Genomic DNA, 17436 nt, shown 5'->3' with positions numbered 1-17436 from the left:
GCCAAAAATTTTCTACCACTAAGAATTTTTGGCAATACGATAACTATAAGAGATAGCGTGTTGAGTGACTCCTTTTTCATTTTTTTGGATATATTCAGCTTATATGGTAATTTATTTAAGATATACTACTAGAGATAAATAATTAGACATCAATGTAATGAATAAATACAATTGATAGAAGTATAAACACCCAATAAATGCAATAGATAGATACTCCTATAATTAAATATGACACCTAATTTCACACTCGATTTTGAAGGAGTAAATTGAGCGGTAAATCATATATGCGCCAAGATCAAATTACACACATATAATGACAAATAATGAATAACAGAAGCAATATCATATATAGTACTAAAGTTAATTATTACAAACCAAGCTAAAGTCATAATGCAATAGATAGGTGTTTAAGAAATAAATAAGCATTTAAGTATCATATTTATTCTAGCAGCGGAAATATCAAACTCCACTGGTAGCTAACTGGGGAAATATCAAACGCCTAAACTCCTAAATATCCTTTGGAAACTCCTCAAGTGACTCTTGTTCTGAGCAACGTTGATTTAGCAAGAGTGAATACACTTATGGTTAGTACTCAGCAAGTGTATGAAGAATAAATATATAAATGACATGCAGGGCTTAAACAAGCATAAGTTGGCTGAATAAGACAATAAGCATTTCAAAGAAACAATTAAACATTATGTACCTATTTACTATGTCATGAGTAATTACCATCCCACATTTATGAACAAATAAGATAACTGATAAATAAATAATAGCGGTGTAATTAAATAACTGAATTAAAGAATAGATTTCATTTAAGTTGTCATGCGAGGATCGAGGTTGCTCATGACCATGATCAGAGCTGATATATCAGTTTTACACTTGCAGAGGTTTTATCTCTTTGGTGGCGGACCTCGTGTGTGCCCAGGCTATGAGCTTGCCCGGGTTGTTGTTTCTGTTTTTCTCCATCATCTTGTGACGCGCTTTAGGTAAGGCATCCTCATCTATCAAGTTTCTGCACTGTTTTTGGAGCCATAGGATGTTGATTATCATATGATGAAACATCAATCTTTCTGACTCTTGCGAACTGGACGCCACTTTGATTGAAAGACTAGGTTTGCAAAGCTTCTAAACACTTTCGAGGTGAGTGGCAGGGATCCACTACGAAATCTTTCCAAAGACTCTCTAATAAGTCAGTAGACCGCTAAGATTTCAGCAGCTGCGTGAGTGGATCTCCTCCAATGCGTGACAAAAACTAAATAAATATGTACACCCTTGGCAGGCAGCGAATCCCTCATCAGCCACCCTGCGTTGGAACGACCGTTAACAAATTAGAGGTATATAATTACTTAGCTAAGATCAAAGCCCATTAGTTCTTGTTGTTGCACTATTATCCTAGGTGGTCACTCCATGGTTAATTTAATCATTAACATTAAGCAAAAAATTGTTCCATGGAGCATAACCAATTAATTAAGTTTTGATATCACAAATTAACCACCCATAACAAAAGTTAAACAACTAAACAAACTATCCAACCATGTAAAATAAACCCAGCTTTCAAGGACATGGAAAACAAGTGGAGAATTAGAATGGATCCTATCATATTAATGCTTGCGTGCATAGAACGTAAACAAATAAATGAATATTATTATGATAGAAGTATGATCAAGGAATACACTTGCCTTCTTCATTTTCCTGCTACTGCTTAGAAACCTTGAACTCTTGCCCTTGGTAGTTCACGTACGACTTCTCGTCTACGCAACATGATCAAGCTAACAATGCAAGACAAACACATACAAATAAATAAAGTCAAAGAATTAAAAGTAGTATATCAAACAGCATAGCACAAGAATATAAAGCATAACAACTAGTTCTAAGCGTTACAATGATCACAACGGTACAAGAAACACTTAAAACAAAGCTAAAACACTAAAGTTGCTAAGGGCCTGATTGGTTTAGAGCCAAAACCTGCCCTGCCAAAGTTATGACGGACCCAAAAATTGGCGCTCGTTTGGTTCAAAACCAAAACATAGGCGCGCGGAACTTTCTGGGCATGACGGTAGTGTTCACGTTGCCCACGTTTTGGCTGACGTGGCCAGGCTCCCTCTTCCCTCCCTTAACTACTACAGCGCAGCCTCCTCCCCTCTCGCAGCGCAGCCAGCCCCGGAGCCCCCCACAATCTCCTCTCCTCGAGTCAACAACAAAGCACCAGACTTCCACCACTCATTCCCGTTGCAGATCAAAGGGCCCTACCTCGAGTACAGACGGGATAGGAAATAAAATCTTTTCATCATTTGAGGACCTGGGGTATCTCCATTGATTTGGTGCACTCTCCACTCCAATCAATCCATCTATTCCAACTAGCATGTGTTCCTCCACTACAACCATCAATTTTCTAGATTTAACTTTCTAAATTATCTTCTGTTTACAGATCCGCTGCACCAAAGTGCTGACGAAAATATTCATGAACTGAATCGACAGCTACAAGATCCGTTGGTCCTAAGATTAAGGTACATTTCTATGAAATCCTTCTCCTCTGATCTCTTTGTGCATAGCTGTAGGAAGCTGCTACGATTCTAGACCCGAGAATTTGGTATTTTTTGGATCCTTTCTCTGTTCAAACTTCAGATCGAAACAAAAGGATATTATTTGCTTTTCTCATCACTATGGATTGTTAGGGAGCGTGAGGGATTGCTGGATGGAGGATTTTGTTGCGTGGCCACCTGGGCAGCATGGTGGCCTGCAGTTTGGACTAAATTTATTTCCTAGTCCTACTGGTTTCAGATGTAGCTCCACGAATTACCAACTGCATAATCCCACTTCCTTCAGGTTGTCTGCACCTCTCCATTGATAGCTTCTTGAGACCTTTATCCAGTGCTATTTACCAATTATTGCTAGCTTTATGGTTCTGATTTACTTGTCTAAAGCCTGAGCACTTGCCATAGTATCATACGTAAGACACTTGCCACCCAAAGCCATAGTATCCTGCTCATATTCTGTGCAGACCTTGCAAAAAGATCCTCAGCTTCTCATATAATTTCAATATGTATTTTGTGAAGTCCTAACAAAATTATCATAATGTGAAAGTATTAGCAGACAAGTAGATATCTTAGTATATTTTTTATTATCATTACCATAAATTTATTCATTCTTGATGGACAATATTTCAGTTAATGTGTTTACCAAAGAGAATCAATTTATTGGCTGCTGATCTATGCTATGCACTAGTTCTTCCTTTGTCATTTATTATTTCAACAATGTTTTACTTGGCTGGTGATATATGATTTGCAGCCTCATTTTTTTCTTTTTGCTTGTGGATGTTGGATATAGGCATGTACATAGATGGACAATAATCAGCATGAATTCCTTTATTACTGTATGTGGAGGCAAAAGGCCCTAGCTGATCTTGTTCTACTGTTGGTCTTCTGGTGGAGGAACCAAACTGACAAGAGGACTAGAGCCAAACGTGTAAAGTATGCTCCTCTTATGCAGAGGGATATCTGGCGTAGTAGTGAACTAATTAGGTTGGTTGACACCTCCGACGGAATATGTATGCACGAGCTGAGGATGTCCCGGCCTGTGTTCTACAAGCTTGGTTCAAGGCTCAGGGACAGGGGACTAGTACTTGATACATTTCATGTTTCAGTGGAGGAGCAAGTGGCTATGTTTTTGAAGATTGTTGGGCAATGTCACACACACTCCTCTGTAGCCATTGCACTGTGGAGAGCTGGATGGACAGTTAGTAGGTATTTTAACGTCGTCTTACGTGCCCTTGTGAAGTTGGCTCCTGAACTAATTTATGTTAGATCAACTTCCACACATCCTAAGATCACCAACAGCCCAAACAGATTTTATCCATATTTTGAGGTGACTCTCAGAAGTGCATGGACATATTTTTTTAACAACTTATATGCAAAACTGCTTGACATAAGTTTTTGTCTTTGTACATAGGGATGTATAGGGGCACTTGATGGCACTCACATCAGGGCATGTGTGCCTACTAAATTCATGGATAGGTTTAGGCGGGCGCAAGACGTACCCCACACAAAATGTCCTAGCAGTTTTCGACTTTGATCTGCACTTCACTTATGTCCTAGCTGGGTGGGAGGGGTCTGCTCATGATTCTCTCATTTTGCATGATGCCCTGACTCGTCCAAATGGGCTCAAAATCCCAGAAGGTTTTAATGAATTTTGAAAAATGGCACATGGTATCAACATCGTAAACTAACGATATACTCTATTTTAACTTTGGTTGTAGGGAAATTCTATTTGGCTGATGCTGGGTATGCCACTAGGCAAGGCATAGTGCCACTCTATCGCGGTGTTCGCTGTCACCTAAAAGAGTTTCACGGAGCCCATGACCCAAAATGTCCAAAAGAGCTTTTCAATCATCGTCATTCCCAACTTAGGACAACAGTTGAGCGGGCATTTGGCGCTCTCAAGAATCGCTTCAAAATTCTTAGTAATAAGCCATTCATACCCCTGAAGTCACAGCCAAAGGTGGTCATTGCCTGTTGTGCCCTTCATAATTGGATACTGGATGATGGAGCTGATGAGTTCATATATGATGAGCCAACTTGGTATGGCCATCTACCTAGGAGTAGAAATCGTGTCACCGATCTAGAGGCTGATGTACGTGAGTGGGCTGCCAAGCGTGATCCAATTGCCCAGCACATGTGGAATGATAGACTTAACAATAATGTTACCGTTGAAAATTAGTGTGTATTAGCTGCAGCTGCCTTCTTTTGGGTTAGTTTGGACAGTTAATATTGTTTCCGTTTGTGTACTTTGGTGGCTGTGTAGCCATTTGGTCTGTATACAATAGCACTGAACTTGTGCTTTGCAATTTAATAATATGTTTACTTTGCTTAGTGGTGTAACTTTCTTCTGTTCAACCACAACATGGTTTGTTATATACTCAATATGGTTTGAAACTTACTGTGAATTTTCATTTATGGCATGGTTAAGAAAAACAAAGTTGGAAGTGCTGATGTTGTATATCGTGAGAAGTACAAAACATTGACTGATGACAGTACTGAGTTTATGCTTCAGTGGTATGTTGACTACCAAAAGGACAAACCTGCTACCTTTAGGTGGAAGCAACACCACCATCATCTGTGTGCAGAAGCTTTGAATGCCAGATTTGGAATAGGAGCTACCAGACATCAAGTTTATCATCACTTCAGGGCATTAAAGGAGAAGTGGAACTGGATAAGGCAAGCTTTGGCCAAGAGTGGCAATGGTTTTGACGCAAGTTCAATCTACCATATTCAAAGAAATCACCTTCCAAGCTTGGGGTAAGTTTATCTGTTGCATACATTTATGTTGACGAAAATTCATTATGACAAGTACATAGTCACTAGCTTTCGCAATAATGTGTACTTCGTTTCTGAGTTCATGTTTTGGACTCACTGGTTAATATTTATTGCAGACTTTGAAATACAACTATCTTACTCGACCTATCAAATTCTTCCAGCTCATGGAAGAGCTATTTGGAGAATCTGGCCAAGCTAATGGATCCTTAACTATTGACCAATACACTTCAGATGCAGAAGATGATAGATCTGAAACAGAGACTGATGATACATTTACTGTTGAGCATGGTGAGAATGATTCTGACACTATTGCTCGTAGCAATTCACCTGATCTAGCCTTCAGTTCTGGTCTCAAGCACAAAAACACGAAATCACCTATGAAGAAGCTTCGAAAGCACAAAGAAAAACGTGCCAACGCATTAGAGAATGATAAAATTGCATCAAGTATTGTCATGCTGGCCAATTCTGTTGCATCCAGTGCCCCTGCACCTGCTGATCCTTATGCTAATCTTTGGAAGCGTATTGAGGATATACCTTTCCCACCACGGGATAAGGTTGATATTGCAACCTTTCTTTCCAAGCCGGAGCAGATGTACTTGCGCAACTACTTTAATGCTGCATCTGATCAGTCATTTGGAACTTGGGTAACTGATTACTTAGGTGCCAAGTATAGTGCTAGTGGTGGGTATGCATGTGAATATGGTAGCTCTGAGTGAATATGGATGCTGGAGTTTTTGGTATTTTGGACGTGCTCTAGGTGGACATCTTATCGATGCACTTGCTTATGCTATTTTGGAAGTGTTGTCGGTTGACAGGAGCATGTTTCTGTAGCTTGTGCGACGTAGAACTATTGTAGGTGGTCAAGAAAGATGTACTCCTCCAGCATAATATTATTTTGTGTTGACCAAGGTGGCTGGACTTCATGAACTTATTTGTATAATATGTAAATATATCATCAGTAGGCCTGAACAGTTGTTATGTAAATGACATGTTCTAATATTATATGATAGCATGAATCATGGACAGTGGCAAGTGGCATAGGTATTTTGACATCAAAATTAGTTGGTGGCCAAAATTTTGGTTGTTATATTTTAGCACCCAAGCAAGTGCTATCCGAAAATTCTTGCCCATGTTTTGGCACCCAATCAAGTGCTATCCAAAAATTCTTGCCCATGTTTTGGCATCCAACCAAGTGCTATCCAAAGATTCCTACCCATGCTTTGGCCAATAAATTTGGCATGCCCATGATTTGGCCAGCCCATATTTTGGTAGGACAGATTTTGGCCACAAACCAATCAGGCCCTAAAAACAGCTCTACAGGGGTTGAAACGTGAAGAAAACTAAGAGCTAACCAGAAAGAAACTAGGGGCTACAATAAAATACGTACAAAAATATGATGGCCTAAATGTTAAAACTTGAAGGATGGATGGCGGGTTCTAATTTAAACAAGGTCAAGGGGTTATCCACAAGAAAAAGGACAGAAACCTAAATTGTTTTTAACTACTATGGATGGTGGGTTGATAACAGAAGAAGCCATGGGGTTTTGTGCAAAAAGGCCAAAGCTTGAGTGAATATTAATATTAGTTGTTTTTCTTGCTATTTATCTTTCGTAAATAAAAACGAGAACTTTAGGCTCTGTTTCACGGAAAATGTAAAATATTTATATGTGGACATGAAACTTCATATAAAAGATACTGTATCTCATGAACACTGATAGTAGCTGGAGGCATTAACAAAATATGAATCACTACTCATTGCTTGAACCAATTTTCCCATATCCCCTACAGTAGCAAAGCAACCGAGCGAATACGAATATGCTTGTGCAGACAGTCCAATCTTTTGGTAGCAATATTTGTTGCAATCCCTATAGTAACAGAGTTACAGAGCAGAGTTTCAATTCGACCTCCGTAAAGTTTGGTTAGTGTGGCAACTGACTGACTCCCACGGTTTTAGAAAAACCTTGTGGCACACATGCCATTCATTCTTAGTGGAGCAAGTTAGCCTTCATTTTAAGACAGCAAAAATTAAGCTGCGGCGTTTGAACTTGTACTAGGAGGTCCATGTCCCCGAGGTGTCGTACCTACTACCTACTCGAGTTCGACGAGCTGCCATGATAGGAAAGTCGAAGAAAAATTGTGCACGAGGGCACGATGAGACGGCAGCATGAACACTACGCAACTCCTAAATAATGTGCTTGTGCGACTGTGTCACGCCGGATTTCTGCAGATCTCAGGAACTCAATCTTCTAATTTCAGCAAGGATAAAATCTTCTGGCATGCATGCCTCATATCCATAGATCACCCATTTTTATCGAACTTCTCAGTACTGATGGTTATGTGGTATTGCAACTCAGAAATACCGAAAAATCAAGTAACATTGCCGCTTGTAAAACTGTTGTTTCCGTCGCTCCGTATACGGAGGTAGTGGTACATGGGACATCAATTAATGGCACCAGAAAGTAACCTAGCATTTCAATCAACTATTATACAAAAAGAGCGCAAGAACACTGTTGGCCATTTGCTTGCTTCCAACTCGGTAAATGCTGCATGTCTGGTAGGCGATGTGTGTACTCGTGGTGCCTCAGAAAGACCTCACCCATCTGCCAGCCGGAGGGGACATATCCTCCGCTTCTCAACGAGGCGTGGATCAGCCAGTGCCAGTGCCAGCGCTTACGCGGAACATTCTACATTCCTATCCGCTTCTGCGGACCTGGAATTTGATGGACACACATTAACAGAGCAGTTCATATGTATAACATTTGTTATGAAAATAGTGAGCAGCAGGTCTGTCTTTAATCTAATGGAATCATCACAGCCTATGATGACTAGTATCCGGTATGTGTGCATACAAATCCGGTATGGCATCAGAGCATCAACATATATATAGCAGTCAGCACCTGCACCTGTGCTGTGGTGGTGTAGCGTACAAATTATTGTGACTCCTTTCTTTTTGAAGAAACTATTGTGACTCCTTGCTTGGTGGATCGCTGGAATTAATAATGGCGATTTTCTCACAGTAGCCCTTGGGGAGCTGTTGGAATAGTTAGAGAGGTTTGTACTAGTTAGATGGCGCGTGACTCTTATGTACTAGTTAGTGATGTTTGTCACTGATCGAAAGGATTATCCTTGCCCCACTATTCACTGCCAGTAACAAAACACCCGGTAGCCATACCTTGTAATAGGGTTTTGGTGCAACAATTTATATGAATTGGTGCAGGTAATATAGGGTTTCTAGTACCAATGCGAGTTAATATAAAAACAACAGTTACTGAGATCCTATGCTGACTCAACGGGCTTGAGAGTCAACTTTAAGAAATCTTTTCAGGTTGCTAGAACCTTCTTTGGTTGTTCGATTGGACGAATTCCTTTTACATACCTATAGGCCATCTGACCCAGTATTAAGTCACTGCTGTCCTGATGCAGTTGTGTTGTTCTGGTCGCTTGATCTAGAGCACGTTGTGTTTGATTCGCTGGTCCTGGGTTCAGCGTTGCGAAAATGTGATTAAAAGGTCGAACATGCTAGAACTGATGTACGAAAACAGAACCGATGTACTAAAAAAGCCACGTGTGCAAGGGGTTCCTTGCGTGAGTGCTTGACACTCCACGTTGTAAAACTATCTTTCATCTTCTTAATACAAAGAAGCCACTAGTACAATACAAAGAAGCCACTGGTACAGAATTATCACACAACAAAACCAAATGCATAACTGTATGTATGTCAGGATTAAATTCTATATGACTTCATCAGTGAATAATCAGCAACAGTACGACGAAAAGAGAATTAAAAGACTATAAAGATTATATCTTATTCTGGAAACGAAGACTCCAAACTTCATAGGCAATCGACCGGAGGTTGCGTAGGCCTACAACTCAATATCATCTTCAAAAGACTTCACATCACTTTCTCCTCTGAGCAGCAATTATAACAAGCGTGAGTACACTTATGGTTGGTACTCAGCAAGTGTTGGGAATTATATGACATGAAGGCTAAAATTAAGGAATCGCTGACTGGCTTACTACGATAAACAATTTTAGTTGGTTAAATTTTATTAGCACCTGATTACTATGGTATAAGTTCGTACCAAAACCCGCATTAAAAGAGAGAGAAGAGATACAGCATAAGCATTACCAAAACCATATACATGGTTCACGATTTAATTCATCTTCAAGTTCATTAATCATGTGAGGGTCCAAGCCGCTCTTAACCGTGAGCACGGCTGATATATCAGTTTTCACTCTGCGGAGGTTGTACACTTTACCCACAATTTGTATCTCCCAATTTGCCCGAGGTAGCTAGCCTCTTAAACACTTCCGAGGTGAGTGGCAAGGGATTCACTACGAGGCCTTTACAAAGATTCTCTAACTTATGACAATCCGCTAAGGTTTCAAGTCAAAGCGGTCATAACTCTCCCTAATGAGGTAGTGCCTTAGCCAAGGACCACATATCATAAAGCTTCAAGAGGATCGAGCTATACCCGATGATGCTGGGGAGAGCTGAGGAAGCGCCACGTGGAAGGGGAAAGGTGGTGGAGGTTGTGTTGGTGTTTTACTGGCTGTCCACCGAGGGATATGCTCAAGGTGGTAAGTTTTAGGTGAGGAAACGCCGAGATCAGGAACTCGAAGGTGCAAGGAACACAAGATTTAGACAGATTCGGACCACGAGGTGCGTAATACCCTACGTCGTATATGGTGGTTTGTATTCCTTTGGGTGTGGAATGATTTTAGGATAATCTGTTTTGAGAGGGTCCCTATCCCCCCTTATATATCCGGGAGATCAGGATTATATGAATCCTAATCGATACTAGCTAAGGAATCGTACCAGAACATGTCTCCAGTAGATTCCCTCTGTACCGACTAGCACTATCTCTTATTCATACGAGATAAATAAGAGATAAACGAGATAAATAAGAGATAAGACGGACTTAATCTCTTAAGCCTGTTTAAACTACGTTATATACACAGCCCCGTGGCCCCGGGTCTGACAAGCCCCCGAGCTCTTCGTAGCTGAGTACTGTAGGCTTCTCGAGTACTTTCGAAGTAGTCTTCGGCTTCTTCTGAAGCTCCGTCTTGAAGTTCTTCTTCGAGTACTTACTTGGCTGCATTGAAACTATGAGGTGCTCATGCCCCGAATAATATTTTTAATATGGTGTACGATTGAAAAATCGCACTCCATATGGAGTAGCCCCCGAGCCTTAGGTTGAATTAGAGAATCAGGTTGAGGGTCGCATTAAACTTGAATCCTCCTTACTTACTTTTTCAAATAAATTTGAAAAAATAAGTAGTCGATGCCACGTATCCCGCAGCCCCCGAGCCTTGAATCCAAATCTCCCGGGTTTGGAAATAAGGATCCAAAAGTCGTGGCATGCAGTATAAAAATGTCCTAGAATAAATAACTGATGTGATGGTACAAATGATGGAAGTTAGATCTGAAATTTGAAAAACCCCTTTTTTTGGGACAATTAACCCTGAAAAAATGATTAATCGAATACTTTTTCTAAACAATCCACCAAATGACCCCTCAAATTCCGAATATTCTCTAAAATGACTCATCAACTTCGAAACAGTAAAGCTGCTCCCAACCGCTGGTTATTTAACCCCGCGGTAACTCCAAGTAAAAATTACGCTTCCAATCTGCAATCCGCTAAAAATCGCCAAAATCCCCAAATAGAGCCGCGCTCCGTCTTCATCCTCCCGGAGAAATCCCAATCCCCCCCAGATCTCCCCGCCCCTCTCCCCGCAGCCCCTGAGCAACTCGTGGCGAGCGGATCCAGAGATGGCGCCCAAAAAATCGGAGAAGGATGGGAAGAAGAAGGAGGCGCAGCCGCCGACCGGGGAGTGGACACACAGTAAGTGCTCCCTCAACGATCTCAATAGGCTAGTTTCCGAGGGATTGCTCCAAGACAAGAATCTTATCAATTGGTGCCCCTCTTTTCATGATCCTATTCCCATGGAAAATGTTGACGAAATCGTCATATTTTACCATTTTGCTGAACAGGGTTTGGCCCTCCCCTCTTGTTCTTTTTTCCGTGGCCTCCTTTACTGCTACGGGCTTGAGCTCCATCATCTCAACCCGAACTCTATTTGCCACATCTCAATCTTCATTCATTTCTGTGAAGCCTTCCTCGAAATCGAACCCCATTGGGATCTTTTCCGCTTCCTCTTCCGCGTCAAACCACAACCCACCTCCAAGAATCCATCCGTTGTAGGGGGCGCCAGCATCCAACTTAGACAACAAGCCGGCGACAAGTACCTTGCGTACAAATTCCCCTCCAACATTCCCAGGTGGAAAAATCACTGGTTTTATATCGAAAATTATGCCCCCAACTCCCAGAAAAATCAAACAGTCCACGTATTGTGAGGCCGGAGTGGAACATCGAGCTTTTCAGGGGAGACATGGATCAAGTTGAGGAGCTGCTAGACACCATAGCAGCGCATAAGCTGATGGGAGTGACCGGCGCGTCCGTCATGTTTTCCTTTTTCAAACATCAAGTCCAGCCAATCCAACAACGCCACAAGCTTGGATTCGAGTACATGGGCGCTGAAGATCCGTCTCGCATGTGCGCAGAGGAGCTGTCAGATGAAGCCGCGCTCCTCCGAGTCAAGCGAGTGCTGTTGGATGTGAACACCGTCCCCTACGTCCCAGGACTGTTTTCCGCGCGAAGTCCTCCAAGACCGGTGAGTATTCGACTACTTTTTGTTGAAAACAAACTCTGTTCTGCCGCTGCTAACTGAAACCCTTCTGTAGGGGCACACAGAGTTGTACCGGAGCTACCCGCCGCAACCCGACATCCCTCGGCCGGACCACCTCCTCCCCAGCACCACGGACGAAGCCAAGAGGGCTCGAGTAGCTGAGGCTCTGCTCGACAGCGAGTCCATGGAAGGTGGAAGCCCCCTGGCGGAGAAAGAAGCCGAGGAGGAGGCGAGTAGAGGCAACTCCCCCGGACCGTCTGTGGAGTTGACCAACACCCTGCCTGCGGTCCCGCAGGGTCGCCGGGTTGTGCGCAAACGAAAGGCACAAGAAGTCGAGTCCTCCAGGTACGAACATGCTGCCTTGTTGTCATACACCAATATTGCTGCATGCTAACATTTTTCGTTTGTAGTCCTCCAGCTTCTCCACCCCAGCCCGGGCGCCAAGAGATGGAAACAGATCCAGCAGCTTCTGCAGCGGTTACCATTGCCGTGGCGGGCATCGCGCCACCAGCTGGTGTGACCCCGCCACCGACAACGAGTACCCCGCGACGGGCTATGCAGGTGAAGAAGGCTGTCATGAAGAAGTTGACACTGTAAGTTTGCATCTTGTTGCATAGTAAACATTTTGCTCTTGTTGACTTGTATGATGATATGACTGATTCCGCTTCCTTAGGTCGGTGAGCACCGTGAAGCCCAAGCCGAGGCCGGCGGCAGCTACCCCAGCCCTCGAGCCCTCGGCCCTGGAAGAGCCCACGCCCCAGGAACCAGCCTCCGGGGCAGACACGACGCTGCCCGACCTGCCGCCTCCCGCCGAGCCACAACAAGCCGAAGCCAAGGATGATGGTACGGGACAAGTCGAGGCCCCTGATGCCGCTCCTGCAGATGGCACAGGCAAGTGTCTGACTGCCCACGGCTAGCTACTTGGCCCCAGGTATGATGTACTGATTGCATCTTGCCTTGCAGGTGCCCAGCAACCACCGCCTGAAGAAGCCGCAAGGACCTCAGGGAGTCCTGGTGAACTGCTGAAGGCCGAGCCTGGGTATCAGAATGTCATCACCACTGATCTGGTGGATGATCCAATGCTGATGGCCGGCAACATAAAGACCTTCAAGAAGGCCTACAAGGAACTGTATGATTTTGCCATGGTAAGACCTGAGTACTTTTCTGCTTGTATACATTGTCGAGTTGCTTGTCTTAATCTCCTCCTTTATGCAGAATGTGATCACGCACTCTCAGAAAAAATCAGAAAAACTAAAAGCAGTTGTGAGTGGTCACCAAGAGCTTGCTGCCCTGGATAAATGCATATCCGATGAGAAGACGAAGAACTGCTATCTGCAGAGGGAGCTCAACATGCTGAAGCAGGAAAGGACTCGAGAGACTTGGCTACTCAAGAACGACCTGCGGAACCTCGAGAAAGCCAACTTCAAGCTCCAAGAACAACTCGAGGAGCAAAAGAAGGCGCACCAGGAGCAGCTCAAAGAGTAGAAGAAAGCGCACCAAGGTAAGCCCTTGCTTCCCTCGAGTACTTACATTTAACAATTTATCTTAGATTCTGAAAAAATCTTCACCACAGAACTTAGAAAAATCTTAATGTGTAAAGAAGAGCTGCTTACTAACGTGAAGAACCTGCTGTATCACCGTACAGATGACGTCGAGAGACTGCAGAAGGTCATCGCCGACACCGAACAACAGTTCGTCGGCAGCCTTCAGCAGATCAAGACGCTGAGCGAGAAGGATGAGCGGCGGCAAAAGGAGCTGGAAGACCTCAGGGGGGCCACCCAGAAGTTGGTGGACATGGTGGATCTGCCAGAAGAAGGTGAAGCAGACGAGAGGCCCTTGCTGGAGCGACTTCGCGGAGCGCCACAGAAAGTCATCAAGTTTCTCTCAGAAGCCCCGGTCGCGTGTGTCAGCCACGCCCTCGCCTTTGTGAAATCCTTTTGGCCGGAGGCTCAACTAGAGACATTTGCTCAGGGAGTGGCTGCGGAGTGCACTGAAGAGCAGTTCAACAAGTACCTCCAAGAAGCCCAACCTGTAGCAGAATAAATAGTGCAAAGTGTACTGCAAGATTAAGGTGTAAAAACAAGTACTCGTTGCCTTGTATATATTTTTATTTGGTATCTCTACTTGTGTATGCCTTAGCTGAATTATCATCCAGATTTGAAGGCGAAGTAGTAGACAATGCCCCGGGAGCAACGACCCTGGAAGTAGTCCTAGTAGCTCCGAGTAGGAACCCAACCAACAAGTTAGGCACAACCCGATTGAGCAGGTCTAACCTGTTAGGAAAGAACGCAAGCATCATCGCGAGATTGCCGTGCTTATGGCAAGGAAAATGGAACTACCCTGAGTGCAATGACTCGGGGTGTAGTCGAGATCGCTCCTTATGTGAGCGCGTCCAACAAGTTAGACGTAAACCAATCGAACAGATCGAATTGTTGGGGAAGAACGCGGGCATCGCCGCGAGACTGCCATGCTCACGGCAGAAGAAGAAACTACCCCGAGTGCAACGACTCTGGATGTAGTCAAAATCGCTCCTCATGCGAGCTCATCCAACAAATTAGGTATAAACCAATTGAACGGATCAAATTTGTTGGGCAAAATGCGATCATCGTCGCAAGCGACCATCCAAGGTCACGGCGGAAGTCGATTTGTATAAGGCATGAACGGAGCCGAAGCCTCCTCATAACATGAAGTCGATAAAACGTGAGCGTGGCCGTAGCCTCCGTTATAACTCATGACAAGAAGTCGATTTATAAAACATGAACGTGGCCGGGGCCTCCGTTTGTTAACAGAAAGATTTACATTCCGAATCTTGTGACACGCAACCTCCAAACTGATTCAGAAGAGAGAAGGGCTGCCCAGGCACCCGGAGAACAGCTAGCCCCACGCGCCTCCTTATGGGTAAAACTTGCATAGGTTCTGAATGTTCTAGGAATTCGGAACATCTTGGCCCTCGGGGTATTGTAGTCGATATGACCCCGGTCTTGTAACCTGCTTGATGATGAACGGGCCTTACCATCTTGAGTTGAGCTTGTGTAAGCCGGACTCATCTTGGATGCAGCGTAGGACCAGATCACCTATGTTGAACGACCGTTCTCTCACGTTGCGATCGTGATATCGCTGGATCCCCTGGAGATATCGGGCTGACTGAACAAGAGCAGTGTAGCGGGCCTCTTTGACAAAATCAAGCTCTAACTGCCTTGCCTTGTCCGCCTCGCCTTCGTTGTACATTTTGACCCTTGGGGACTTCCACATGATGTCAGCTGGCAAGATAGCTTCAGAACTATACACGAGAAAGAAAGGGATTTGCCCTGTGGCTTTGGACGGCTGCGTCCGGAGCCCCCAGATGACATGTAGATGACATGTGGTAATTCGTATATCCAATTGCCTCCTTTTTTGCTATTTTCATCATAAAGTCTCTTCTTGAGACCGTCGATTATCATGCCGTTCGCCCTCTCGACTTGACCATTGGCCCTTGGGTGTGCAATAGAGACATATTTAATCTCGATGCACGCATTCTCAAAGAACTCACAGAACTGGTTGGCCGTGAAGTTTGACCCCAAGTCCGTGATGATGGTATTCGGGAAACCGAAGCGATTCAAGATATCAGAGATGAAATCAACAACCCGATCCGGTGTGAGCTTGGCTATCTGCTTGTACTCAATCCACTTGGTAAACTTGTCGATAGCCACTAAAACATGGGTGAAGCCGCCTGGCGCCGTTATGAAGGGCCCAATCATATTGAGTCTCCAGCAAGCAAACAGCCAGGATGGCAGTATGGTGATGAGGCTGTGAGCTGGCACATGAGACTGCTTACCAAAGAATTGGCAGCTTTGGTACCTCCGCACAAGATCCTCGGCATCGGACACCGCGGTGGGCCACCAGAAACCAGCTCTGTATGCTTTCCCCACTGACGTTCTTGAAGCTGCATGGTTGCCACAAACACCCTCATGTATCTCCCGCAGTATGTCACTGCCGTCTTCCTTCGTGACCCACTTCATACGGATGCCTGATCGAGCACCACGCCGGTAGAGTTTGTTGTCGACTAAGATGAAACCCTTTCTTCTGCGCATGACATGAGCTGCCTCTGCACTCCTTGCATCCATCCCTGCTGGTAGCCTTTGGTCCCGGATGAAATCGATATAAGTCTCTCTCCAGTCTTCACCAATCATCATAACCTCCCAGTCGGGTTGTTGAGGACCCGCACTCGTGGTTACCTGAGGTGAAGACTTGATGGATGACTGCTTTAGCTCCTGAAGAAAGACTCCCGCTGGAACCTGTGCTCGAGTAGACCCCAGCTTGGACAAAATATCTGCGCCCATATTGTGTTCCCGTAACACATGATGAACCTCTAGGCCGGAAAATTTGTTTTCCAGCTTGCGCACTTCCTGTACATAGGCGTCCATCGCCTCCTTGTTGTAGTCCCACTCTTTGTTGACTTGCTGAACAACTAGAAGAGAATCACCATATACAAGAAGTCGCTTGATGCCTAGTGATATCGCCAAACGTAGCCCGTGAAGGAGTGCTTCATACTCGGCTTCATTATTGGATACCTCCCAAAGGATCTGGAGGAAATACTTCAACTGTTCACCCCGTGGAGAAATAAATAGGACTCCAGTGCCGCCGTCGTTGAGCTTGAGAGATCCATCGAAGTACATGGTCCAATGCTCTGGCTTGTCGACTGGAGTTGGAATTTGATTCTCTCTCCACTCAGCCATAAAATCGACTAGAGCTTGAGATTTGATTGCAGTGCGTGGCTTGAAGTCGATTGACAAAGCCCCTAGTTCCACTACCCACTTTGATATACGCCCCGTGGTGTCTTGATTATGAAGAATATCCGCCAACGGAAAATCCGTAATCACAGTGATATTGTACTCGTCGAAGTAATGGTGTAACTTTCGTGAAGTAATCAGAATTGCATATAAGAGTTTCTGAACTGCCGGGTATCATACCTTAGATTCGGAGAGTACCTCGCTGACAAAGTAGACAGGCCTCTGCACTCCAAACGCATGGCCTTCTTTGCCTCGCTCGACTACAATAGCACTTCTGACAACATGAGTTGTTGCCGCAATGTAGAGTAGTAGATCTTCTCCCGGCAATGGTGCTGTAAGGACCGGAGGGGACTGAAGGTGATGCTTCAGGTCTTGTAAGGCTCGCTCAGCCTCCTCCATCCGTTGGAACTTGTCTTGGTGCTTCAGGAGCTTGAAGAAGGGTAGTCCTCTCTCCCCAAGTCGGGGGATGAACCTGTTCAGGGCTGCCATGCAACCTGTTAGCTTCTGCATATCCTTGATTGTGGCCGGAGCCCCCATATCAGTGATGGCTGAAATCTTCACAGGGTTGCCTTCAATTCCTCGGTTGCTGACGATGAACCCGAGCAATTTCCCTAAAGGTACTCCAAAAATGCATTTGGTTGGGTTGAGCTTCCACCGAAACCT

Source organism: Panicum hallii, chromosome 6, assembly GCF_002211085.1.
Source record: "Panicum hallii strain FIL2 chromosome 6, PHallii_v3.1, whole genome shotgun sequence".
Classification (NCBI taxonomy): domain Eukaryota; kingdom Viridiplantae; phylum Streptophyta; class Magnoliopsida; order Poales; family Poaceae; genus Panicum; species Panicum hallii.
This window is presented reverse-complemented; position numbering follows the sequence as displayed.